The 27,101-nt window shown below is 43.0% G+C and overlaps 1 protein-coding gene across 12 annotated transcripts in view; it reads left to right on the top strand.

Annotated features, from left to right (window-relative positions):
- The window catches only part of TSPAN18 (tetraspanin 18), a 133,792-nt gene that overhangs the window by 18,014 nt on the left and 88,677 nt on the right, over positions 1 to 27,101 (top strand). The window contains exon 2 of one of the 12 annotated variants that reach the window (XM_055796447.1): positions 13,447 to 13,548. The exons of 10 other annotated variants lie outside the window; for them this stretch is intronic. The gene's annotated coding sequence lies outside the window, so the exon portion shown is untranslated. Of the gene's footprint in view, positions 1 to 13,446; positions 13,549 to 16,220; positions 16,301 to 27,101 lie in introns of those variants that run through there. One more of the 12 variants, XM_055796458.1, reaches the window with a different exon arrangement.

Genomic DNA, 27,101 nt, shown 5'->3' on the forward strand with positions numbered 1-27,101 from the left:
GGGGACTGGACTCTCACTCCCAAGTCCTATCACTGATTTTACTGTTCAGAACAGAGGTGTGCAATTGCCAGCGTCACTGCCATCGGCCTGCTGTAGAGCCTCTCTGGCTCTGGGAAAGCGCTTTTCTGAGCATCTGTTTCACCAGCTGTGAAAATGAAGACAGTACCCTCAGCATGTGGGTATGATGAACATTCTTGTTAGCTAATCTCGGTAAAGTGCATTGGAACTGTGAAGCATCATGGGCTGTTGTTTGAAAGTGTGAAGGTTTCAAGTGGTGTAAGCCAAAAGCTTACATCTTTGTTAGGGAAGAGAAGTACCAACTGTGAGTCCTTCTAGGGCAGCAGAGGCAAAGGGTTTGTGGGAAAGAAGAGGAATTTGCCTATGATGGAGGACCTGGATTTACTTGGAACTTTGTAAAGTGTCTATCCAGGGCTGGATTTTGCCCTCATACCACAGGGTGATGCAGTTGCATTTCCTTTTGTTGTTTTTCCATTCCCCCTCACCACATACTTGCTTTTTATGATCAAAGCTCCAGTCTTTAAAGATATGCCAATAATGCTCAGAAGATCCCCTATGGGGAACAGTTCTGATTAGACACTGAGGAATTCTTTAATTCTCTTCATACTTCGTACTATTAGGAACATCTTGTTGATAAAAGGTGTGGCTTTTTTCCCTTGCTGTTACTACTTCTTCTTTGGCTCCCCTTCTCCCCAGACACTCATGCTTTATGCTCTCCCGTTGTCTCATCTTATATGAACTCTATTCCTTGGTTCTTGCTTTCAGTTTGTTCTTTTATCTTCTACAGCACTCAGTGAACACTTAAAAATAATAAATATTAATAATAGAGCTCTTTGAACCACCAAGTTCTTTGCTGCTTAAACTCACCTTTTCCTGCTGCTTATCCCCTATTAAGAGTTGCTATAATCTGCAGATTGTAGCTGTAATAACTTCTGCAGCAGTGACTGGGTTTGTGACAAGCACAGGATTATAGCTCCAGGTAGGGAAGTGGCAGCAGGAGCAGAGATCCTCAAAGGCACAAAGATGTTGTTTCAATTGAAATATTCTTAGCAATAAAGGAACAGAAGCCAAAAAATTTAATGTGGGAATAGAGCTATTTATCTAAATAGCCCTTCTTACACAGGTTTCCACAGAGTGTTAGTGACCGATATAGGATAATCCTGTATCGAATCTAAAATCCTGTGTTTAGAGGGGGAAAAGCATTTTTTCTGGAGAACATAGTTTAAGAAGGCTCTACTTTTGGAGATGCTTTCAAGCCAATTCATAGGAAGTGTCTTAAATCAGCAAGACAAACTGTGAGAGACATCTGTGATATTACTATATGTTTTCTTTTAATTCCCTCTTCAGACAGATTTACCTCTCCCTAGAGTTACAGAAGAAAAAGATACTGTCTGCCCCAGTGCGTGAAGTTGTCCACATAAAGTACAGGTTAGCCTTTGAACCTTATGTTGCACATGTTCGTTTGGACATCAGCAACATTTTTACTGTCTCAAATCACAGCCTAAGGAATGAATAAAGCAAACAGGAATTCAGTGTGTGAGGCTTTCCCACCACATCTCCTTTCCTCTGTTTAATAATACAAGCTACTAATTTAGTAGAAGAAGAGAGAATCTGAAGTGTCAGGGCAAACTTCAGGAAGCCTTATTTGTTTCTTCTACCACGGTTTTGGCTTGGCCCTACTTAGGGGAGACGAGCTGTTCCTAAGCAGAACCTCTCTGCTGGATGTGGGTTGCTTCCAGGCTTGTATCTTCAGCAGAAACCACACTACTTACTACTTGAGGCTAGGACTGGCTGGGAGTTTTTCAAGGAAAAAATTTGCCTGCAGAAAATGCTGATTTGTTGAAACCAGTATTGCCTTGTGGGAAAGGGTTGGTCTTCACTCAGTTCTCCTTGGGTGAATTTCTCACATTTGGGATAGAATCTCTTAGTCAAAGCAGAGATGCTGGTTAGGAGCCAAGTGGTTTGGGTTTTTCACCTATGCTGTCACAAATCCAGAACAGGGTCCTGAAAGCAGGTTTCCTACCCGCCAGAAATGCATGACCTAGCCACAGGACTGCAGTTCTAGGGCACATGGGGTTTTGCATGAAGGATTCCAAGGTGGATTCCAAACCTTCATCCCTATGTGAAACGAAAAAATATTTTAAGTCTCAGAAAACATGGTGGGATGAGAAATTTAAGCTAAGGTGTCCTTACATCTTTAGTGGCCTTGCTGTCTTGGCAAAATAATCAGCATGTCAGTCACAGAAGAGCAACTGACCCTGAAGCACTGCTGGTGTATTTTGGCAGGGTCAAGGTTGTACAAGGCTATATAGCCCTTGAGTCCCTGCTTTCTCTGAGGAATATTATTAGAAAAGCACCTTAAGCAGCCAAGCAAAATAAGGCTGAGCGCTGCTGGTATGTTTGTGCCTGGGACATTATTGTTGGGCAGGGTAGGAAAAATAATGCTTAAGGCAAGAGAGGAGCTTCTTGGAACAGGATGAAACACTCTCCTGCTGGTTTGATTGCAGCGAGATCAGCAAAGGCAGGGGTAACCCATGGTTTCAGTAATAGATCTCTTTCTTCCCATTTCTTCTCTCCCCCTGTTTTATGGAGAGGAGAGGAAAGTGGTCCTCTCTTCAGCCTTTCTTAACTGTCCTTGGAGAGTGAGGCGATAACAGGAAAAAAGCCAGGATAAGCGAGGTGCGTGCTTAGCCAGGGCATTTGTTCTCTGTGGGTTCTCTCTGCACCACCAAAGCCCCTGGCTCTGCTTGTTCCAGAGCAGCTCAGCCTCCTGAATCCTGCTGTGCTGTGTGCTGCTTGGCTGCTGAGGGAGCTTTCTGGGGCTCCCTCTGTTGTAAAAGGTGGGATTGCAAAATTGAGGTACACACGCCAGTTATGATCATATGAGAATGCCGCTCTGCCTTTCCTTTGTATTTTGTTCCCCCTGCTTTTAAAACCGGGGGGGTGGCAGGAAGGCTGGGGTTTGAAACTTCATCATTGCGTAGAGAAAGACAAACCACTCCTCTTAAAGACAAAACATTCCAGGCCCTTGCTGTGTATTTGAGGTTTAAATAACGGGAATTTCCTGTTTCCAAGAAGCCAAGTGCATCCTCAGATAGTCTGCTAACCTGTTTTAAGAAGACTTTTGTTCATCTTGTGGTACATGAGGAGTCTGAGCTTGCCTTTTTGGTTTCACCCCTCCTTCTTCTTCAAGTTAAAGTAGGAGGCATAAGGTGTGTTTATAGCACACAGAAGCATGGGGCAGCAGAAGGGCTGAGCTAGTGGGAACCAGAACCAGGATCTTTAATGGGTGCAGCACAGAGGAATCCACTACGCACAGTCAGCTCTGGAAATAGTATAATGTCAAAGCACTCCTGCATGTGAGATGAGCTCCAGTGTGCCTGTCCCCAGGCAGAGATGCAGACCCCAGATACGGAACATTGGAAAGAACAAATAAAGACACCCTAAGCCTTGCTTTTATGGTGGCTTTTTGGTGATAGCAAGGCGATACTTATTGCCAAATATTAGCTGACATTAATCTCTCAATATGTTTTCACAAAAAATTGATCTAAGAAAAAAATATTTCTCTTAAATCTATCAAGTCTGTCTTCTGTCTTTGGTTGAAATATCAGTAGATTTCTGCCTCTTGCTTCTTCTGGCTACAGTCATTAAAGGAACATCTAAAGGAACCTCTAAGAGGCCGATTGCTAAGGTTCCTTAGATCCCCAGGAGGATGAAGGTAAGCTGCTGCTTTTCATTAGAGGCTTAGACTGTGCTGTTAATGATAGCTGACATTTGGGAATTATGCGAGACCTTTTCAAGGACTAGACTGCCCACAAAAGTCAGTTTGCATCTTCTGTATCAGTGAATGACCAGACTTCTTTGCATCCATTTCATGTCTATATTCTGTACATTTAATTATATTTATTGAGAAAAGAAAGCTATTGATTTAAGACTTCACACTTTTCCTCTTCTGAATCAGGGATGGAGAACTGAAGAACATCAGGGTAGTGTGAAAATAGTTCCAGAAAGTTGAGAACTTAGATGTTTGATCGAGCTGTGCTGCAAAGTCCTCCTGTTGAAGGGACAGACTGCACTAGGCTGGCATTGTGGAGGGTTTGCCATAACCCAGACCAAGGCTGCATGCCCAGGTATTCCCTGAGATTGACTTGCAAAATCCTTTCTGTGGCTGGAGCTGTATTCTTGTGGTCTTCAATGCTGCAGTCTAGGACTGGTCACTTAAAGCTGAAGGAGCCCAGAAGAAGCCATGTAGTGGATCTGTTTCCCTTAGTATCCTACAAGATCATGCCTGTAGACTATCCTTTAGCATGAAGCTGCAATCTCCAGCTGTAATCTTTGATTCTTTATGAAAGTGCAAGGGTATGGAGTGGGACCAAACATTGATTTTTTAAAATGGAATATGATTAAATGTAAGAGTGTCTGAGTCTGGCTATCTTGCAGCTTTGTAGGTAACTCTGCAGGGACAAGATTTGTCACTTCCTTCCCCTTTCCTGTTCTACTCTCTCTGAGCTTTTTTCCCTGTCATGAATTCTGTCTAGTAAAGCAAGGATTTGTTCTGATACACTGTTGTTTAGCAAGGAGGTTGTGAAACAGATGCAGTTGTAGAAACTGGTGATAAGGTAATTTTCTCACCCTTCCAATAGCTGTAAATGCATTCAAAAGAGGATTCGTGTTGCTAGTAGCATTTGTTACAGTATGTGTACTCCCAGACATGAATCAGAGATTGACTGGTGGATAATGATCCAGTGCAGTGTGCTTGAGTGAACAGATTGGGCAGGCATCTGAACTAGCCTACAAGAATGAGCCCAGTGCTCAGAATTTTTCTGGCAGATAATCACTGTGACACAAAATAGAAACTATCTGGCACTTGTTGATCGAGTTCACGTGGTCCATGTTATCTGAACATCTCAGGGTTGCAAATGGATTGTATCTCTGTAGTACTTTTTTGAGGCAGAGAATCCTGTTTACCAATTCCCATTGTACTGATGTAAGGGAAATCCAAATTATTTGTTGAGGGTATCACTGGAAATCTCTAACAGACTAGAAAATAAGACATCTTGTTTTTAAGGAAGAGCCAGTGACTCTTCCTTCGTAGCACCTATCAAAATTTTGCTCCTTTAAAATATATCTCAGGTTTAAAAAATGGGAAGGGAATATTTCCAGTGTTATTGGAAGATTTTTCTTAGCTAAATAAATGGCTGGCTTTGCTGTTCTCTTGTACCCAAATGTCCTGTATTGCTCAGTGATATGTTGCAAAGGCTTTCTCTTCTTTTGACTGTGTTAATTGTGCTTTTACTAAACTTGGATAGAACGCCTTTTTCTCTGTAAATTAAGTTCTGTTTGTAGATATTTTTTTTTTGGGGGGGGGGGGGGGGGGCGCGCAGGAAGCAGGGGAGGGTTGTGTAGTTGTTTCTCATACAGAAACAAAGATCTTCTGAAGTTTTGGAAGGACTAGGGGGGTCAGTGGGAATTCTTACCTCTGCCAAAATAGTCAATATTTTGTGGTTTGGGATATGCATGAGAGTATGAGAGACTAGAGGTTGTGGTCCTGGGATCTGAACCTCTTTTTTTTCCACATTGTACTGCAGTGCACTTACTACTCTTGCCTTCTGAATGTCAACTTTTGACCTGTTTAATTCTCTTAGAAGTGTGCACAGGTTTGTAGCAAGTATTTTTCTTTGGATAGACTGGCTTTTTCAGACTGTTTACCCCAAAAAAGGTGTTTGTTGAGAGGATCTTGTCAAGCCTAATAGTCCTTAACAAGTTAGTGACTCCTCCAGTCCTGCCATGTAGCAGTATTTGAGCAGTGATGTGGTCCTGAAACATTTGCCTGTTTCCACTGCAGCAATCCTAATCAAAGCCACAAAGTGAGATGGCTGCTTTCTCTACCCTGAGGCACTCCTGGGTGCTTCCTTGAGAAAGTGATTTGCTCTGGAGATGTTAAAAAGGCACACACTGTAAAAAAAACCCCAAAAAACCCCAAAAAACCCAAAACAAAAAAAACAACAAAAAACCACCCCAAACCCAACCAAACAAGAAAACACCAACAAAACAAAACAAAACCCAACAAAACCCAAAACCCCCCAAACTTCCCAGGCACAGGTGTGGAGCTGCTGAGTATTAATGCCAATTGTGCAGTTAAAAATCACAGCTTTGTTCTTGAGACTGTAATAGTGTTAAAAAATTCAGCCTTGATCTTGATGAGCGCTCAAGTCCCTGAGCTTGTGTTGAATCAGGGTCAAGGTTTTTAATTTGTTCATTCTTCAGAGATGGTGCGTACCTTCTGTGGCAGCTGAAATTTGGGGGTGTGTGTGTGCTGTGTGTGTGTGCTGTGTGTGCTCAGCGTTTTGGAAGGAAAACAGTGTGTGCATGTGTTGTGAGCTGTGATCTACAGAAGTCAGGATCTCTAGGGTGGCTGCAGTATCTAAGTTGATGCCCCTATAGTTGTTTCTTAATTAAACCCCAGACACTTTACATGATTTCTCTTGAACTTCAGGACTCTGCTTTTCTTCAGCATATTTGAGACTTCTAGCCTGGAACTCCTTGGAGCTTTATATTAAGGTATTAAAGGGAGGAAAACCAGTTGGTTGCCTCGAGCTGAGGAGGAAATGCTAGACTTGAAGGATTATTTCAATGCAATGAATTTTAAAGACTTTTTGCTATATGTGTGTGGAAAGCTATCAAAATGCTAATGGTTCTGCTGTCTTTTTTAACCCTTTCAACATATGAAGCTGTCGGAGGGGCGGTGAGAATAATGTTGCTCAATGGCAAAAGGACAGTCCAGCCAGAAATTAAGTTTTAGGTAGCTTTTCATCTGTTAACTACAACTTCTCCCAGTAATAAGGAAGAATGATGCACCCATCACCACCCATCAGAATAGACTCATTCAGTTATTTATATTAATTATATAATTTTTATATATTTATATAAGGTATTTATTTAATATAAATACACATATATAAATATAATTCATTTATTTATATTAAATATAATATATTCATTCTGTTGAGCTTATCTGCAGGTGTGGTGTAGGTCAGCCAGGTAACCAACATCCTACAGGAAAGGCTAGCGCAGGGCTAATGAGCTCCCTTCACCCAAAAAACACAAAGTGAAGTTGGAACCAGGTTGCTCTGGCTGGATGACTCTTGCAGCCCCCTTCTGGGGTGGCTCAGGAAGCTGTGTGGAGGTTTGGTCCTTCCCCACCTGGTTTTTGGGATGGGCACCTTGCCCCCAGAGTTGTGGATGCCTCTGTTGTGCAAGAGATCTGTGTGGCTGCCAGGGCACGAGGAGTTCTGCCACTGACAAAGCAACTTATCCAGTCAAGAACATATCTGAGGGGCCCTGGGAGACAGGGCCTGTGATAGGTTGAATGCAAGTCTCCTACAGTAGTGCAGATGTTCTCTGTTTGCTTACCCTAGTTTTTCATCAAGGAGATTCTGATTCTCCTGGCTATCTTGCCTCACCATCCTAAGCAAGGGAAGGGGTGGGCTTTAGGTGGGCGCACATCTCGGAGTGTTTTCTATGTTTGCTATGTGGCAGCTGTGACCTGGACAGCAAGATGAGATGCTGAGATGATATTCTCAGATGCTGAGCGGATACTGTATTTGAAGTAGCTCTGTGTCGCTCTGGCTAAGCTGCTGTTGCTGCCCAAAGCAGCTGGGCTGGTTTGGTCTGCACAGGAGGCAAGCAGGCGTTGTCCTCTGGGGATGCTATGTGTATCTGTGAGGAACTTCTATTCCATTTATTTAGGTTTGGGGCTGAGGTTTTTGACATGCTAGGAATATCTCATTCAACTCTTACAGAGATTCTGTTCATGTTCTGCTTTGGAGCCAGGTAAATACTTGGATAACTGGCGACACAAATAACTGAAATTGTGAGTGTTATTAAACCCATGAGACTCGGTCATTCCTTTAGCTGGTCTGAAATATCTTAGAGCAATGGGTCTGTCTGTGCTTATCTTTTTAATCAGGACTAGCCAGGCAATTTCAGCTCCCTGGAGAGCCCAAATCACTGAGCTGTGGGGTTATTTTTGCCATTAGGGTTGTGGCTTTCAGGTTTCAGTGAACTTTCAATGTTTTGTTTTTTTATTTTTTTTAAGGCATATTTACTGTTAAATATTAGCTGCCACCTTATTTCATATCTTAAAAGCATCAGTGTTTTCCATTTTATAGCCAAGACTTACCACCTGGGGTCAAGAGCAAGGGCAGGCAGTATAAAAGGGATTGCTGCAGGGATCTGTTTGGGGTTGGTACTGGGAGGACACTGGATGAAGCAAGGTAAAGGGATTGGATAGCAGTGAGACTGTGGAATAGGATTTTCCTTTCTCATTCAGCATGAGTATGAAGAGGTATTGCTTTGCTTGGGGCATCCTAAACTAGATTGGATAGGATGCTGGGGAAATTGATTTTGGGGAAAACTGTTTTGACTTGGATTGTTCTAAATGATATGAAGATATAGCTGGTGAATAATACAGTAAGCGCTGGGGTGTGTGAGTTTTCTAGTATGTGTGTTGACCATGATTTCCTGTGTGGCTTTTAGCAAACGTATTATTTTGAGACACTGTGTGTATATTTATATACTTGGGAGAAGGAAGAGATATTCTCACCCCACCCCCTGTATTTTTCCCAGCACGGACAGTTGCAATCTGCTTGTTGATCTCATGTATACTTAAAGGCTGTTTTCACTGGACTCATCCCTCTCAGATTCTTACATTTCTTAATGGATGGCTTTAGGTATTGCAAACAATACCTTCTAATAAGACATTATTCCCCCCCCGAAATGTTTGTGATTACTGGGGGAGAAAAAAATGTAACTTGGAGGTTCTTCAATTTAGTTACTTGTTTTCTTGTATATTTACTTAATATTTTAAGTATTAATATTTAAGTATATTAATTATATGTATTATATAGATAAAATTTTATTAATATTTAAGTATATTTTGGTTAATCATGAAAAATTAGGACTGTATGCATAGATAGATAGCTTTTATTGTGTCCATAGTTGTTTTGCAGACAAAAATCTTAAACTGTGCAACTGTTTTGCAGTTCCTGTTTGGTTTTTTGTATGTGTGAAGAGAAGGGAGCCTGAGCTGCATACTTCCACCACAACCCCTTATTCCATGCTAGAAGAAGAAGGTATTGGCAGTGGGAAAAGTAGAATTTACAGAGGAATGCATGTACAAGACGTATCAATGTCGCTTCTGTGATTAAGTATGCAGTTAATCTCTGCAGATTAAATATTAAACACAAATGCAAAACAAAATCCTCTACTATTTCTGAAGGAACATGCCATTTAGAGTTGGGCTTTTGGATGAGCCTGTGAAGCAGGTTGCTGGGCTGGACAAAGGGTTAGCGGGATATGCAGGCATGGTCCATGAAGGGTATTTTTGGAAGGGGTTCGGTTCGGTCACCCTCCTTGATAGGCAGCAGTGCAGGTGTTTGTTTTATTTAGGGTTGCCTTGGGAGAGTAATTGTCATGCAGAATAGAACAGGAATCTCTGGCTTCTTCCTTTTATTTTTTTTAATTACCTGCATAATTTAAAAGCCCTAATTCTCCTTTCTGTTGGTTGAGTGAGGAAAGGAGGAGTGCTGAAATGCTTATTGTCAGAAACCACAGTCTAAAACTTGCAAGTTGCTATCTCACAGCTGTTGCCTTGTTTGCATGTACTAGTCTATGTTTCTGAGGTGAGAAGGGTCTTAAGAGATCCAGCCCATGACAGTAAATAGGGAAAGTTCCCTGTTTGCTCAGACTAGATATATGTGTGCTTTCCTATCCAGAGATTTGGTGTGTTGGAGGTGTTATGCTCTGAGATTTCAGTCTTCATTGTAGCAGCAATTATTTCCACCAAGAATCTTTGTATTTCCAGATTCCCAGGACTGAAGACACCTTGCCCCAGGATATGCACCAGCATGATAGGCAGGACACCTTCTGGGAAAGTGAAAGTGCTTTGTTCAAACATTGGCTTAAAGTTAGGCAAAAAAGGTGTATGAACCAGTCTGCAGTATTCCAGAAGCCAGGCAGTCAGTCAAATTACCAGCTGTTGGATGAGCTGTGGTTATTGTCCATGTGTGTGGTCTTAGCCCATGGCAAATGAAAGGTAATACAATTTAGCTGAACTCTATCATTGCTAAATCAAATTACCTTGCATCAGCTGCAGGAGATGAGCATGCACACATCTCAGGGAGCTACCACGGCTCAGTTGATGTACAGCCTCCTGTTACTCCAGTGTACCATGACTTTATTGGGGCCTTTACGTGGGTGTCCTGGTGACCAAGCAATAGGTAATACCGAGTTGCAAGCAGACAGATCATCTAGTTATGCCTCCAGTTAAAGAATATTGCCCCTAAATCTCATAACATTTTTAGTTTGGGGAGTTCAAGCTGCTGATTTGGAGTTGGTGGAAATAGAGTTTTTCAGCAATTATTGTACCTACTTTAAAAAAACATAAATTACCTTTTCCAGCAGATGTTGACTCCCTTGCCAGTAGGGAGGTCCTCTTGTCTGTAAGAGGCAGTGGTGCCAAACACGTTTTTATTCTCTTAGGAGTGTGTTTCCTGAAAGGTTCCTTTCATCTACAGTGAATCTGTGTGCTTTAAACACAGGAAACATTACTGAGGTCTTTCTAAATATGTGAGAACTTTTTTTTTTTTTTTAAACTGAATTATAATTGTCCCATTTAATAGTAGACCAAGCAGCAGTCTGTTCTCATCTTCAGCTGCTTTGTTTCTAGGATTGGTACCTTGCCTAGGAATGCCAGGAGGTACTGAATGGCCTGATCTTGCCCATGGACAATTTGGCAAGCCTTGGAAGGCTGAAGACATGCCTAATCTGGCTGCCATAAATGGGGTTTGAAAGGCAGTTGGTGTAAAATAATGTTGGAAAGGACACAGGATGGCACTTTGGCTCCCCTGCATTTACAATAGGAAGAGCTAGCTGTTAGCAAAAGCTTTTGTAGTGATTCTGTGTCAGTGCAACTTGGACATGAAGAATTGCAGGACGTGCCTTTGCTCTGGTGGGCAGTAGGAAGGTCTTGCCTTGGTCTGACCCCATCCCCAGGGGCTCAGCAGCTGAGGCTGGCAAGATGGGGCATGCTGGCTTCGGAACGTCTAGGAGGAGAAAGGAACAAGGGCTTGCTCAGAGGAAATGTTGAATCTTTTGCCCTCAGAAACTGATCCTGGCAAAGTGAATGTGACCATGGTGATGGGCAGTGCTTTGTGCAGTCCTAGTGGTTATCATCCAAGCGGTTTGGTACTGGGGATGTGACACTGGCAGCACTGCTGCAGCATTATGGGGTCAGGGTCACAGATGCTTCTATGTCCTTGTGATTTGACTACACATCCTGTTTTCTTCCAAGCCAGGGTTGAAAACTCCTGTTATTGGCTGCTAAAAGCTTTTAGGCTGGAAATATTCCCATTCCCATCATCTCCTGGAAATAATTCCAGTTTGGCCCATTCTTTTCGCCAGCTCCAGTCTTTCTCCTTTACTGGGATTTTCTGGAAACCAAGGTCAGAATGTGTTTCTTAAACGTACATGAGGTTTAGCATCTGTTATTTCTGACACAGATTATTGCACATGGAAGAATGCATGTGCAAGTTCATGCACAGCGGGCTTTCACTGTACAATGAAGATGTGGTTAAATGGGAATTAGGATTAATACTGGATTTAAGATTCTCATAGTTGGCTGGTAATAACCTAATCTCCGCAAAGGCTGCAGGCAGGCTGGCAGCATTCAGCTCAAGGCTGTTGTTTGCAAAACCTGAAATAAATCCAGTTTTGATACTAGGAGTGCTTTAATCAGAGCCTTTCAAAATAGGGATGGGAAGATAGCATATACTGTGTCAAATGTAGCCTTTTAATTTCTTTAATGTATGACAGTCACCTAGGCTTCTAGGTCTGATGGGTGATTGGCAGTAATATTTTTGGTTTCCTTCTGTAAGAGCTTAGGGATTCTGATTGATTTTAAAAACATATGAACTGCATTCTAGAAGTTGATATACCAAAGTCTCTGTATAGGCAGAGTGAGATACATCCGTGTAGGGCAGCAAGCACTTGCCAGTTTAGAGTGTTTAATGCTAGATGTCCTTCAGGTAAGGAGGAGTCACAAGAGGCCACAGAAGTGTGGAGCTCCTCGGTGCGATGTGGTCAGTTCAGTCCAGCCTGGTTCAATTGTTGCTGTGGTAGAGATGACTGGTGAGAAATGGGTTGGTGAGCCTGTGCAGGTCACAAAATGAACTGCTGCATTTGACATTAAGGCCGGTGTGGAAGACAAAATGTTTTAACATGTTCTTGCTTCTCCTGTTTACTGTGGCTGCTGTGCCATTTTCAGTGTAACTGGTCTCTACTGAAAGTCAGACATTTAGTTGTCTACATAACTTGTATCCTCAGTTAAGTGTTGATTAAGGTAGAGTTTTCAAGCAGGACAGAGGTGTAAAGTTTACCTATAGACCTATTTCTGATTCCTTGCTTCCAGCCTTCTCTTGCATAGCAGTTCTGGTTCTGCCTAAACTCAGAGCTGTCCTTTGCAAAATGCATTTCTATCTGCATCACTGCGAGTGATAGCCTGGCAGTGTCGTGCTTACTCTGTCTGCTTTTCCTTTGTTTTAAATCAACAACCCATCCTGTGGATGAGTCTCCTTTGCAGTGGGTACCAAAGGTCACTATAGTATGATGATGTATGCCACTGTCAGTCAAAGTTTCTGTCTGGGCTGTTGCGGCTGGAAAGAGCAGAGACATACCAACTAGATCTGAGTGGAAAGCTGGTCCTGATGCTGTTGATACAATTCAGTATTCATGTTGCCAAGAGGAAAATGACTCATCTGCAGAGGTGATGATGAAGCGTCTTTATCTAGTCCTGAATCCACTCTGTCACTTTGTTTTTTCTTAAGCCAACTTATTCAGCCCTCACTTGAGGGATTTGATTGGTTTTCTGCTGCTTTTGTGTTGGTCCTCCTTGCTAAGGTTGCCTTTCCTCTCACTGTTGCCTTGTGTAGAACATGTTATCAAATAATCCTATTAATCTTCTTAGATAATCTTTAAAACGCTTATCATCAAGCAAGACATTTTTTCTGAGGTATGAAATTTTCTTGCATATCTAAAGTCACCGGCTCTCAGGATGTTAAATTGAGAAACGCGCTGAAGTTTGCCTTTCCAAGGCTTAGGGCCCACATGATGACTTAAGATATGAAAGACAACGTCTTTATTTAATTTATTATTGCAGATGTCTCTGCCCCGATTGTGTTCCGAGAATAAGAGAGCATCAGAAACATTAGGTCAGTTTGAATTCTCTGCAGGGGGTCACAAGTCCCTTAAAGCACAAGTTGGAGACAGGTTAATGGGAAAGTTTCTAGTTTAGTTTATATTTTGTTTTTAAAAACCATAAACCAGGCAAATCTTTGGTCTTTCAGCTCCATTTCTTCTTCTCTTCCACAGAGATTAATGGTAAGGAAAAAGTGGATAGAAAGGGAACCCAGATGAGCCCAGCACCCAGCAGTGAAGGTTAGCAGAGACGTGCATGAACTGTGCCAGCACAAGGTTTGTTTTGGTTAGTGAAAAGCATCCAACTTACACTGAGTCTAAGAGACCTTAACCCTCTGCAGGAGCCAAACAGCTTGGTTCAAGGCATGCAAAAATTCATGGAAGTGCCTCGTGAGCATCTTAAAACTCTTGCTTTGTTCAGTATTACTGCTGGCTGGAGTGTTCGGTCTGTGGCTTTTCTGGTGTGTGGTAGGAGGTGGCAAAGACTGCTTACACCACCGCTGTGTAATGAGACAGTGCCATGCTGGGTGAGGCCAGGGGCGGTGTGAAGCTCAGTGATTTCTAAGCCTGTAAAAATCCAGGAGAGCATGCATTAATGCTATCGCTCACTGTTCTAGCCTCTAGCAAGCAGATAGGGAGCTATTAAACCACTCTGAACAGAATTAGGAGTGAGGGGGAATATCTGTGTTACTGAGCTTGCATCAGTTGTACAAATAACTTGACAAAGAACAAGCACAATGATAGTGTTTAAAAAAACAAACAAGCAACAACCAACAATCAAAAAGCCCAAACCAACAGCAACAACAACAAAACTCTGTCACACATCAGCAGGATTTGTCTACCCTAAACGTGACATTTCAAGAGGACTCAAGTTCTCATGATGGCTGGTTTGAGCTGTGCAAAAATTGGGGGTGGTGGTGTGTGCAAGCTTACCTGGGCAGTAGCTAGTAGGTGTATCCTGCTACTTAGGCACTCCTTGAAGATGAGAAATTTATGTTGGCTGGTTTGGCCAAAGCCTTGTTATTACAAGAAGGAAATTGTGCCGTGTCTCTTCTGTAATAGCGGGTAGAGATGTATGGACGTGAGTAAACTGCTGTCTTGCACATAGTATCTTAGAGCTCAGGGTGATGGAAAAGCTCAACATGGCCTAACAATATGTGCTTGTAGCCCAGAAAGCCAATCAGATCCTGGGCTGCATCAAAAGAAGCAGGGCCAGTAGGTTGAAGGAGGGTGATTCTACCCCTCTACTTCACTCTGGTGAGACCCCACCTGGAGTACTATGTCCAGCTCTGAAGCCCCTAACAGTAGAAGGACATGGATATCTTGGGACAAGTAGAGGAGAGCCACAAAGATGATCAGAAGGCTGGATCCCCTCTCCTGTGAAGACAGGCTGAGAGAGTTGGGATTCTTCAGCCTGGAGAAGAGAAGGGCCCTCAGGGAGACCTTACAGCAGCTTTCCAGTATCTAAAGGGGTTGACAAGAAAGCTGGAGAGGGACCTTTTACAAAGGCATGTAGTGATAGGACAAGGGGGAATGGCTTTAAGCTGAAAAAGGGTAGATTTAGATTAGATATAAGGAAGAAATTCTTGACTGTGAGGGTGGTGAGGCACTGGCACAGGCTGCCCAGAGAAGCTGTGGATGCCCCATCCCTGGCGGTGTTCCAGGCCAGGCTGGATGGGGCTTTGAGCAACCTGGTCTAGCAGAAGGTGTCCCTGCCCATGGTGGGGGGGTTGGAGCTAAATGATCTTTAAGGTCCCTTCCAATGCAAACCATCCTATGATTCTATGAGAATGTGTCTTATGAATGCTCAGTGACAATTTCTTGCTCTTTAAATTGAGTCAACTCTGTGCTCACCAGTGAGTCTGAGAGAGGCCCTTAACAGCACTTGAAGCTGTAACTCAAAGCTAACTGTTCAGAGCAGGTCTAACTGACAATGGTGTGCTTTTCAGAGCATTTGTAGTCTTGACTGTGGAAGGCCAGCCAATGTCACCACAGCTAGTACAGCTCTACCAACACTTTTTCTTTCAAGATTTCCCAACTGTGGCTAGGAATGCACAGCTCCTGCGCTCCGCTGTGCCCTGGCCAGCTCCATGTTTTGTTGCAGATGAATGTGGTGGGATGATCTGTAAACATTGCTGTGTGTTCTGATGGTGAACGTATTCAAGCTGCTTGCACAGTGTTACTCTTTTATCCCCACCCCCACCCCCCCACCCCCCACTGCCGATGCCTCCTGCAAGCTCAGCTGCTGCTTTATCACTCCTGATAAGTGGGTGTGTGATTTGAGGCAGAGCCATCAGCCAGAACTGAAGGCAGGCAGGAGTCCCATGTGCATAGTTTGGGGGCAGCTTGGTTGTGTTTTTTTTTTTTATAAGCCTGTGCCTCTTGCGGCAGTACAGTGCACACTTCTTTTAAACCATAATCATAATCCTCTTTGCAGCCGGCACTGCTATCCCCACAGGAAGCATTAGCAATATCACAAAGTGCGGAGACTTCATTGTTTTCCCCTAATCTGCAAAGGGAGCTGAGACAAGACAGAGGAAACTTTAACCTATTATGTGCCTCAGTGGTAAATAATTAGTTTTTTACTGAGTGGGAGAATGGGGAAGCCTCTTGGTTAAGATAAAGTAAGCACAAGGCTCACAGGCTTATCTTGCTCTGTGGAATTCGGGAAAGGACATGTCCTTGAATTTGCTTGTCTGGTGTGCCCTGTTTTTGTGTTTGGGGGAAATGAGTCTGCTAGAGCTGCCCTAAGTGACTGCTGGGTATAAGACATCTCTTGCCGGGAAATGTGGTAGCTGTGCTTTTGTTTAAGGACCTTGAACAAAAGGTTCTGGATGCTTAATAATGTGCAAATTTGGGTGGGTGGGGTATGGAGAAGGTTAATAGGGCAGACTAATAGAGGAGGAGCTGAGCTTGGGAGAGGAGAACAACACTGAGGACATGGCAGCAGACAGAGCGAGGTAAAACAGGAAAAGCTGCCCCTTTTTGCCATGTTCAAGTTAACTTGGTCACCTCTGACAATTTTGGGGTAAGTGCAAGCTGTGTCTGCTGAAATAATGGTATTTCCAGCCACGGTGGCGTGAGAGGCCATGGCACAACTCCAAGGGGTGTTGATGTGCAAGGCTGTGTGCTGTTAGAGTGCTGTCCAGACCCCAACCCATCACGAGGGAGGACTTGCTGTGGGAGTGCTTGTGGGTGGGAATTCATGTTGGGTCAATGCTTTACATTCGCAAAACTTCTCTTTGCAAGCTGCCTGCCGTAAAATCTTTCTTGTCACACTTGGTTCTGCAGCTGCAGCTGTGCTGCGCTTTCCCTGAAAAGGAAAAGCTGAAGTGGGACTGAAGCTTGGGGGGGCTGCCCTGGCACAGGGGGCACCAATCCAGTATGGCAAATGGTCTGCTTGCACGTGTGCCATGTCTGTGGAAGTCTTTTAATCTAATACATGACGAGAGCAAAGGAACAAAACAAAAGCGTCTCAGAAATAGCATGAGATAAGGATCTGGAGAATTTGCTTTTTATTTCTCACAAGAGTCCCTGGAGACTTCTTCTTTTAAGGGAAGAAATTTAGCTTTCAAGGTCGAGTTTTCCCCCCACCCCCCTTTTCTTCAGACTTCAAAGGCAGTCAGCTGAGAGCTTCTTAGGAATGTTACATCTGTTCAGAGTAAATGTGGATCAGAGGGAAGGCACTTTTTTTCTCTTTCAAATTGTCTGAAATTTGTACACAAATTTTCTTGAGAGTGTGGTAAACAAGACACAACCTCAGTGGGGATGGATGGTGCGATATAGTGAAGGGTGGAAAGCCAGCAAGTGGGAGTAGTCCTCTGCAGAGACATGTAGTCGAAACACAAGTTTTATTTTCCTGATGCCCTAATAAAAAACATTTTAATGTCTGTGTCTTTAAATAAAATGGATTTGGAAATTGAAATAGAAAAAATGGACCAAAACATGCCTAATGCCTGCCTGCTCCTCCTCAAACTCTTAGCCTGTGCTAGCTTTGTACCAGCTGACACGTTGTCTTTTCTTTTTATTAAATAACTTGTCCTTTTGCTTTCAGTCTTAATCTACATGTATCAAACTGAGATCAATCAGTTTGGCTGTTTCACTCTTGACTACTGTTCCTTCACCAACTGACTGAAAGCCTATTCGCAGTGGAGGGGCTTTGGATCAGACATTGGATGTGCCACAGAAAAACGGCACAGCAAGCTTGGGGGATAGAGCAGGTGGGCTCAGAACTGGACCTAATTTAACACTGCTCTGCCTATAATGGGTGGGAATTTATTGCTGATTTTGATGAAAGCTGATGTGTGGCATTGCTGAGAACATTTGGAAATCCTCTGCATGGTAGGACTTACGGACATGATCAGGTCTCAGACAGCCTTGTGCGTAACTGCCTCTTCACATCTCAAAAGTGTAACTGAGCTCCAAATGGTTTTCACACCAATTATTTCCCTCTTGCTTTTGAATAGAACCAGGAGGGGGGTTGTTTATCCCATTTCCCTGGTGCAGCTGAAACTCAGAGCAGCAAGCTCGTGTTGGAGCTGTTGTTTCCTCTGCACGTTTCCCATAAGGAGGCCAAGGAGTGTGAGATTTGTGTTTCAGTGTGGGGCTTTGTCACGTGCTTACCCAGGCTGAAGATGATAGAAATCTTGGTGCTGTCTCACTCCGGGTTGGATAAGTATGTTACATTTGTTGCTTTCACGGGTTTTTCTTTCAAACTAGGCTTCTTAACTAAAGAAGAGCAATATTTAAGCTTCTGAGTAAATTAGCAGAGAACTCTGGCTTCATCTTGACTAATCTGTTTAACCTTCATCAGCCCAAATATTTACTCTAGGCATTGAATATCCAGGCAGTGTAATTCTGATGCTAAAATTCATGCACTGAGAATGCTGCAGATTGACTAATCCTACAGAATTCCAGAAATCCCTGTCTGTATAAATAAACTATAAATAAATGAAGGATTATAACTAAAATGCTGTGATTTCAGATCAGCAAAGCAGACATATAGCAGTTGTGCTGGTTGCTTATGTATTTTTTTAAGGATGTGTAAAGAAAACTGAAAATAATGAAGCACGATGCTGTCATATACTGCAGGAAGGAAATTTACCTCTACCTTTTTGCTACAACTTCTCTTTTATCAATTTTCAAATTGCTATCAGCTTGATTTACCCAGGCTGTTGAAACTGTTACTGGTTTCAGGTATGGCATTTCTGGTGAACTGTGTTTTCCAGGTCTTTGTCCCCTTACTTAAGCAACTGGGCAATGTAAAGTGTTCATGAAACTGCTGTATGGGAGATAGTTTGTAGTTCAGTCACTGAAGATCCCCCAGCCCCCATACACACACAGATTCCCCTCCAGCTTCACAGCAGATCCTACAGCGTCTGGATTTACCAGAAACTAAGTTGACATCTCAAGTCTGGTCTGTCGTGTCCATTGCAGGGAATACTTACAAGCCCCCAGTGTAACACTGTTGGTATAGGTATGGTGTAAGCAACCTTCTGAGCAGTTGTCCTGTTACTATAGTAATTATTCTGTCTTTGTGAGATTTAAGTGCAGGCTTATCTGGGATCCTTATCTCAGAGAAGTTCTGCTAATATCCCCTGATGTTGCCCTGTCTGTTACTGTACTGTTCCAGAGATGTGAAGGCTGTAAACACCCAGGGGAGAGGGGTTAGTTTGGCTGTTGTAAAGGGAATAACTAAAAAGAATAGGATCAAGTTTGAGAAATAAAATCAAAACTGTCTGAGGAGGACTTCCCAACAGCATTGTTCATTAGGTTCATGGAAAACTAATGTGTGCTCTGCCATCTGAGAATTTTGAGAGTAGACTGCAAAAATGAAATGGGTAGGAAGGACAGTGGGATGGAATTGTTCCCTATCAGTGGGGAAGGATCCCTGCCAATCTCACGCACCGCTTTTTGCAGATAAGATTCTGTGTATCAGTAGAAAACTAGAAGGAAGAAATTGCCGAGCTGTTGCATTGTCAGGAGGACATCTAGCCCAGAACCTGCGCTGTTCATGGCCACTTGGTCCTAACCGATAATTCTCCCTGCTTGAAAGGGACCAGGAGAGGAAGAACTGCGCCTTGCTTTACTTGCCTGGTGCTCTGTAGGGAAATTCCTTCTCTGTCCCGTGCTGGGTTAGTCAGTCCTTTTAGCACTATATCTGAGGAAGAATCACTGCAGCTAGGCAGCTAATCTCACTTCTGTCTTCAGATAAGATTGTTATCAGAGTAATTGTCTGTTTGCTCCCCCTCCCGAGTCTAATCAGGGTGGGTTGTGCCAGTACCTCCTGGGGCAGAGGAGCTTGGATGTTGGTTGCCCTCAAAAGAAAGAGAAAATCCTCAGCATATATTTAATGTAAACTTCAGTTTTGTTAGATGTTCACGGGAAAATCGCCTGGAAATAACTCGCTCAGACATGTCTCACGTGTTTCACAGTAATATGTTTGTTCTGGTTTAAAATCTAGGTCCAGGCAGGCAAGTTTCTGTAGAGCATACCGCAGTGGGGCTCTCAATGGGTAGTGCTGTGCCCCAGTGAAGCTGGTACTTTCCCAAGCCCTGGGATAGAGCAAGTTCATGACTGCAGAGAATGCATACTTTTAGATGTTGGCGTTTCAGACAGCAAATAATTCTGAACAATTAGTGCTTTTCCCCTTATTTCAAAGCAAATTACAGGATGGGTGGTTTCCTGATGGGGATAAAGGAGGCTTAGATATTAATTTTTCATATATCCTTCAAGCTGGGACTAGAGCTTGTCTCTTGATGTGTTTACCTGAGGAAGTGCACTGTGTTGTCTCTGTTGGTGAGCAAACTATAGGTAGTGCAATGCTCCAGTGAGATACAAAAATGCTCTGTGGCTTCCCCTGTTACATGGATGAGAAGACTGAGACACAGAAGTATGATGGGCCGCCGTGGGAGTTGCCAAAGCAGGGTTGCATGGATAAGGAGATCTGTGCTAGAGCCAGCATCGTTAGTGGCTGCTCCTGATTCCTGGTCTGTGTTACCATCTCCCGGCTCCAACAGCCAGCCCGGTATGAAAAGCAAAGTGTGATCCTGCCCTTAGTGGTGTTGCTGCTGTAGAGATGTTGTCTAGCTCAATCAGACCTGCATGCCTGGATAGCTTAATGAAGCTCTAGCTTTCCAGTGTGATACCTAAAGCAAGCTTAAAGGGCAAGGGCATACGACTGAAGAGAGTGCTCATAGCTGCTGAACTAGCTTGCCTCATATGTGAGAACCGCTAAGACTGTCTGATTCAATCAGGCTTAAAAGGTGTTGAATAAAGCAGGTTCTTTCAGGCACATGTAAAAGTCATCTTGGGGACCTTGAAATTGGTATGGCCACAGCTGCTTCTAGCCTAATGTGTGCTTGATGTGCTTAGTGTGGATATTCTCTAAAACTTTTATTGGATAGTTTGCTGCTTCCTGCTTCATTAGACTTCAAATCACTAATTGCAGTGGTAGCTTCATGGCTGTAGTGTCCTTTTTAGCAGGAGCTATAAGCACTTTACGTTTGCTGGATGACTTAACTGATGTTGCTCTATTCCTCACAAGGAGAGAAACAGAACTGCAGAGAGGAAGAGAAATAGAAAGAGGTGTAAAAGCTATTTTTGCCCTTGACTATACTGCACTGAAGAGATGCCAGAGGTAGTACTGTTTAGAAAAGTGCTTCTGGAATTGGAAGTAATACAACTACGTCAGTGCAACTAGTAAACAGAGCCTTAAATAGGTAGGATGCAGTGCCCACAGTGCTGATGGAACTTGAAATTGCATCTCCACACAGCACTACTGTGTCACCTTACCCAGACATAGCTGCAGTGTGTTTGATTTGGGTCTGCTGAATGTGCCACAGATGTGAATGTCCAGCAGTAGACCATGTGATCCTGAAGGTCCCTTTGTATGGTTTGTGGCCTCGCACACAGGAGGCCACAAATTATTATTTTACTCCTCCTCCATTGCATCTGTGGCTTTGTGTGGTTTTTGTTGTGGTTATGTTTTGGTTTTTTTTCACTTGAAGTGTATTTTTGGCAGCCTTTGGCCCTTCAATAAGCTTTCATGCTATCAGGACCACAGCTATACATACATTAAATGTGCTTTGTTATCTGGATTAGAGTATGGTGTTCGCTTTCTTTGTAAGCAATTCATATTCTAGAATCTTGTCTCCAGCTATTCTTCTTCTGTAATGGCACTGAGAACAAGTGTTGTAATTGACTTTGTTACTTCTGCTGGTGTAGCACTTTGGAGCCATCCCTGATGAGATGCATCGCTCCCCATGTTGTGTTGATGGTGAGGTTGTACATTAAGGAGCTGTTGGCTGATTTACAAAAAGCTCGCTTTTGGAGGCTGGGAGCAGATTTTTCCAGAGAGCCTAATAAGCTGTAGTCACTGCCTGCTCCCCTTCCCCAACGTTAGACCTGTGCAGTGCCTGCAGAACATGATACAACCATGTGTCTACTCCCTTATTCAGTATGTTCTTCAGCTTATGGTTGCATCTGCCCTGTTTAATGCTACCCTCCGGTCTGTCACCCATAATACTGCTTATTCAGTGTGTAATAACTATTTTGAAGCTGTAACTTAAGTATCTTTTTAGTATCCATTCATGCCGTACCTTGGACTGATATCCACCAGAGTGGCGAGTCACATACTCCTTAGCAGAATTACCAGGTAGGCCTTTGAATCCTTAAAGGTAGCTGTCCTGGGATTAATCTGAGTGTTCCCTGGTGAGTAGGGTCCACCTTGAAAATTTATGAAAGTACACCGATAAACCAAACACTAGCAAAGTAAATGTAGCAGGAACATACCTCAAGTTACTATTATTGCTTCGGCCAGCTACCATAAAAAGCTTTTCTAGACTTTATTAGCAAGTGAACAGAAGCTATCACAGAGCTGTCAGTCCCAGACTGTCAGCCTGGTCTTGCCACACTCAGGAGTACGTGACATGAACGAGGTGTTCCTGTAGCAGAGTTGGTCTAAGGACAGGTCTGTCCCTTGCTGCCTCTGACTACAATGCCTCCTGTCAGTAGCAGTTGGAGATATTGGGATAATTGAATATTCTCCATAAAGTAGTTCTACTCAGCCATAAGAATGGCCATGCATAGTGTGAACAGATGTAACCAGTTTTGCTAAACAATAGTTTTAAGAGAGACTATGTGGAGAGGTTTACATTTGAGGCCAACAACCAATCCATGTGGGAAGCACGGTGTCAAAATAGCAAGAAATAGAAGAATAAGATGAAATATTTTACTTGTAACATTTTAGGCATGTTGCAAGATTTGTCTCATTTTTATGGGTCTCCAACTGTCTGTGACAACGATCCTTATTTGGTTGGATTAATCCACAGAGGTTCTGTGCAAGCTATCAACAAACTTTACATATATACACACCATTTCAGTTGACTCCAGCTTGGAACTTGGTAGAAGAAATCCAACTGATCTCAGTGGGAGCTGAGCAAGGCATTAGCCTGCTTTTGAAAGAAAAATTAAACAGAAATGATTTTGTGTAGATAGGCACTTGTGCAAGTGCCTGTGAGACACTTCCATCACAGAAGCTGCCCTTTACCTGGAAGGTGTGAAAGTCAGGAGAAAGGAAATAATCTTTTAACTAACTGCAAGGAGGCATCAACAGCACATGGGAAAGCACAGGGCACAGAAAACTGTTCAGGTGATCTGGGGAGTCAAGATCACTTTGAAGTGAAGCCAAATGTGATTAGTGTGAAGTTTCTGGTTACAATGCCTCATGGCCTTTCTAGGGTAGAGGGCTTGTTTCTAACCTTGCCTCCTAGTAAAGCATATCATGTTGTGTGTATTTAAGGCTGGCTTGTGCCTTTGGGTATTTCTAAGATGACAGATCTCCAGACCCCCTCTTTTCTTCTGTTGAATACTAAGGGGCCCAGTTTCTCTTGTTTTTTCAGATTTATTTCTCTTCCATTGCTTCCAGTCGTCCAAGTGTGTTAGTAGTATCACAGTGGCAGTGAATCACAGCAATGGCAATATTTTAAGCACCGTAGTTCATGGCTTGCTTGTAGTGAAAGTCCTGTCCACTTGCACTCTGTTCCAAGACACTTCTGGTAGAGAGAGTCCTGTGTATAGAGGCCTGTCTTCCTACCTATACCCTTTTGCAAGTGGGAGCATGGTGGCTATGATCATAGTTAGTACTGGGGTCTCCATGGGTTAAAACAAATCTAAATGTCACAAGTTAAGCTCTGGCCTACAGATGGTCCCAAATTGCTGGAAGCGCTCTCACATCACTGGGGGTGTCACAGGAGGTGGGGAGTAGCCCTGTTTCTGGGTTGGGGAGTGCTGCTGTAGCTGTGTGCCTTCCCAGAGGCCATAGTGCCAGATAAGTGTGGTTGTGGCTCCCAAAAGCATTCAGCCTTCCCTTGGATACAGCTTGTGGTAGAATTCTTTGGGAGTGGGGAGAAGGGAGAAGACTGATGCTCTCCTAGCCCTGTGAATTAGACACATTGGACTAGAAGTTACCTGAGAACCTTTTGGTAAGGAACCCTGGTCATTCCTGATCATTCCTCTGCTTTTGTTGTGGTCTGTATTCAGCTCTCATTACCTTTGATGCTTGTACCTGAATAAGGAATTTGGTTGCTTCATTCAATAATAAAAATTGAAAGCTAGTTTCCTGATAGCTTTTTGCTTCATGTTTGCTGCTGCTTCCCATCATTAACAGCAGTAAAGTGGCATGGGGTGAAAATCAGCTCTAATTTGGGAGCTTGATTGCCTGTGTAATAAGCTTCTCTGTTATTCTTTGGCAGGAGCAACAGCTAATATAAATTTTTTTTGCTGTCACTTCTGCATGGGCCATGTACCAGCGTCAAAGTTAATCCCTCAAAATTATGTTCCATTATAAATCTCTCTTCACAGATGAAGTGGGTGCAATTAGGCAGAGAGGTCCAGAACCATTAAAAAAAAAAAAAAAAAGCTTGGAAGGACAAAAGCAGTCTGCCTGTGCATCACGAAGTGGTGTATCATATTGCCAGTCACCTCCATAAGACAGAAGCTCCTTGGTCACAGTGTACTTAGGGCTTATTTGGCAGTGACAGCATGTTCTGAGTTGACCAAGTCGAAGTTCCACATTTTTGTAAATATAAGGTGTAAGATCTTAAGAGTAATCTTAAGCTATTTGTGTCAGTTCTCCCTCATTTCTTTTCTTCCAAGTACATACAGAATATTTAATGTCGTTATTCCTGCCTGAGCCCTGGGAAATCAGAAGAGATAATCAAGACCCTGGTAATAGGCTGACAAAATCCCCAGCATATTTAATTAGAGATTATTCTTTTGATGTTCGAGTTGATTTTTTGATGCTTGTTTTTTATCAGGTTACTCTTGGGTAACCTTCTGTATACTGAACACTGTCCCTGCTTTTGTCAAAGACCCTCAAGGTTTAAATGTGCTAGCGTGGTTAAATTAGTTTCATTTTTTTAAAGTTTAGTATTAAATTCTTTTTGGCTAGGGAAAATGGAAATACTACCTCTGTGGCTGTAACATTCTGACTGTTCTGGGCAGGGCTGTATAATGACTGATTTTCTACATCCCATTTAGAAAACTAGCTTGAAACTGGTGCCTGCTGAAAGTTCATTCTTGCCCCTTCCTAGAAGGGAATGATAGCAAGTGACTTAGTTCCTGGGGGTGGGGTTTGGTGGTGTCATGTCCACGCCGTCTTCCCACCCCCTTTTCTAGAATAAATCTTAAATATACCAAACTAAGGTGCATTTCTTTTCTTATGGATCACAAGCTCTCTTTTCATCCCTGCCTTTTTCTTCAGGATGCTAAGCAAATGCTGTCAAGTCTGCACCAAGAATTGCATGGTCTGTGCACAGAAATGAAAAGTTTGTTGCCAGAATCTCCTATTGAAAGTCCCATTAAAGATATGAATTATGTGGCTGCATATACTGAGGTGTTATCTACCTGTTTCAGAGCATAAAGCTTTAGAGACATTGAAAATCCATTCTAAAGTCCTCATTCAACTAAACTTTACTCAGGTCAGACTTCTTTGATCAAAGATTTTGCTTTACTTTCTGTTCACTCTCTTCAGATATTCTGAAAGGTTTTACTTTCAGAAATATTTAGTATTCAGTACTTCAGTTTGAATTTGATAGGATCCATTTAAGAAAATCAGCAAGAATTTCACATAAATGTCTCTTGGCTTACGTGGCAGTCAAACATGAGTTACAATCACAAGGACAGGGATGAGGTGAACATGAGAAGCTGCATCCAGTTTCTATCATAAAAAGCTCAATGTAGCAATATGGCTTGCTATAGAAGCCACTTGATTTTGTTCAGATCTAGCCTGTTGAGCAAAGGGGGAAAATATATTTATAAAAAAGAGCTGTTCACATTAAGTACTACTATTCTGCACATCAGTCATTTGTCACCTTGTTAAATTCAGCTGTCCTCTAAAGGTAAATGGCTACTTGGCATGCTGTTGGCTCTCTTTGATCCTGTGCCGTGACAGGAGGATGTGTGTGTTCTCTAATTTATGTAACTTCAGTGGGCTTGAGTCTCCTTCAGGCTGCTGTGTTCTCTGAACCGTGCAAGCAATCATGACTTATTGCTGGTAGACCCAACATACCTGCTTCTTGAGAATTCAGTGGCTGCTGACTCCAAAGGAGCCTCCTGGACTCCTCTTGCAGTGTTTTGCCAAGTAGCAGTGGGACCTTACAGCACAGTATTACACGGCTGCATGTGGTGTTCTCCAGTTTTCCTACTTCTCTTCTCCAAGTGTATTCTCCCAGCATGCTAAAATGTCTAAGGAGGGGGTCAAAGTGCTTTATATGTTAAACAGGGCTGAGGTCAGCACCCAGTTCTTAGTATTGTCAGTAATGAGTTATTGCATCACTTGTCAGCTATGTGTGAGAAAAATGTAGGAAAAAATCCCGAGGCTTTTCTAGATGATAGAATCTCCAACTGTGGCACTGAACCACGGAGTAGAACACAGGATAACAATGCACTGATGTTAAGCTATCTTGATGTGACCAGGAGAGTTTGTTTTCCTCTGTGAATACAAATACGGGAATAAATCACTAACTGGGATTTAACTACCATGGTTGTTTTGGCCTGGTTTCTGAACTTGGAGATAGGCAAAGAATGCAACAGCATCTCGTTTTCAAATGCGTGACCAACAGCAACAGGGTCCTACATGTGCTTGAGTCTACCGAGATAGAAGTCTTGACAAGCTCCAAACGATGAATGACAGTTGATAGCCGATGCTGGAACATGGGCCGTGTTAACCACAGGAATGGTTTCCTCTTCCTGCTGTACCAGAACAACTTCAGGCTGCTGTTTGGGGTGGCAGAGAGAATTCAGCTGCTTTGCACACCAACAGCTTGAGCAGTCAATAGCTATCATAAGCAGAACCCATCGTGTCTTGTGAGGGATGTGACTGTGAAGTAGCTGACTTCTGAAAACAAGCTTTCCGCAGATACTTTTTCCCATCTAACAACAAAGGTCTTGTTTGGGAATGCTTTTTGGCTGCAGTCCTGGTGACCCCCCTGGGAAATGCTCTGTGCATTTGACTTGCACTCACCAAAGGAAAAAGCAAAAGTAACACAGCTGTAGTGATTTACTACGAAGTTTTGAGGCTAATTGCCTCGTATGTTTAATTAATAACTGACACATTCTGTCCCTCAAAGAGCTTGGAGAACTTCCATCTGGACCCCTAGTGATTACAGCCTGGAAGCCATCCCTGTAATTAAGGAGCAGGCTGTAGGAGGCCTGTTCCCATTATGGGCAATTATTGTGCTTACTACTTTTCCCCTCCTTTCTTATGAAAAGGCTGCGAAAATAGGGCTCAGAGACTAATCGGACATAAAACCCTGACTAAAGAGGTG

The sequence above is a fragment of the Falco peregrinus genome, chromosome 1 (assembly GCF_023634155.1).
Source record: "Falco peregrinus isolate bFalPer1 chromosome 1, bFalPer1.pri, whole genome shotgun sequence".
NCBI classification, from domain to species: Eukaryota; Metazoa; Chordata; class Aves; order Falconiformes; family Falconidae; genus Falco; species Falco peregrinus.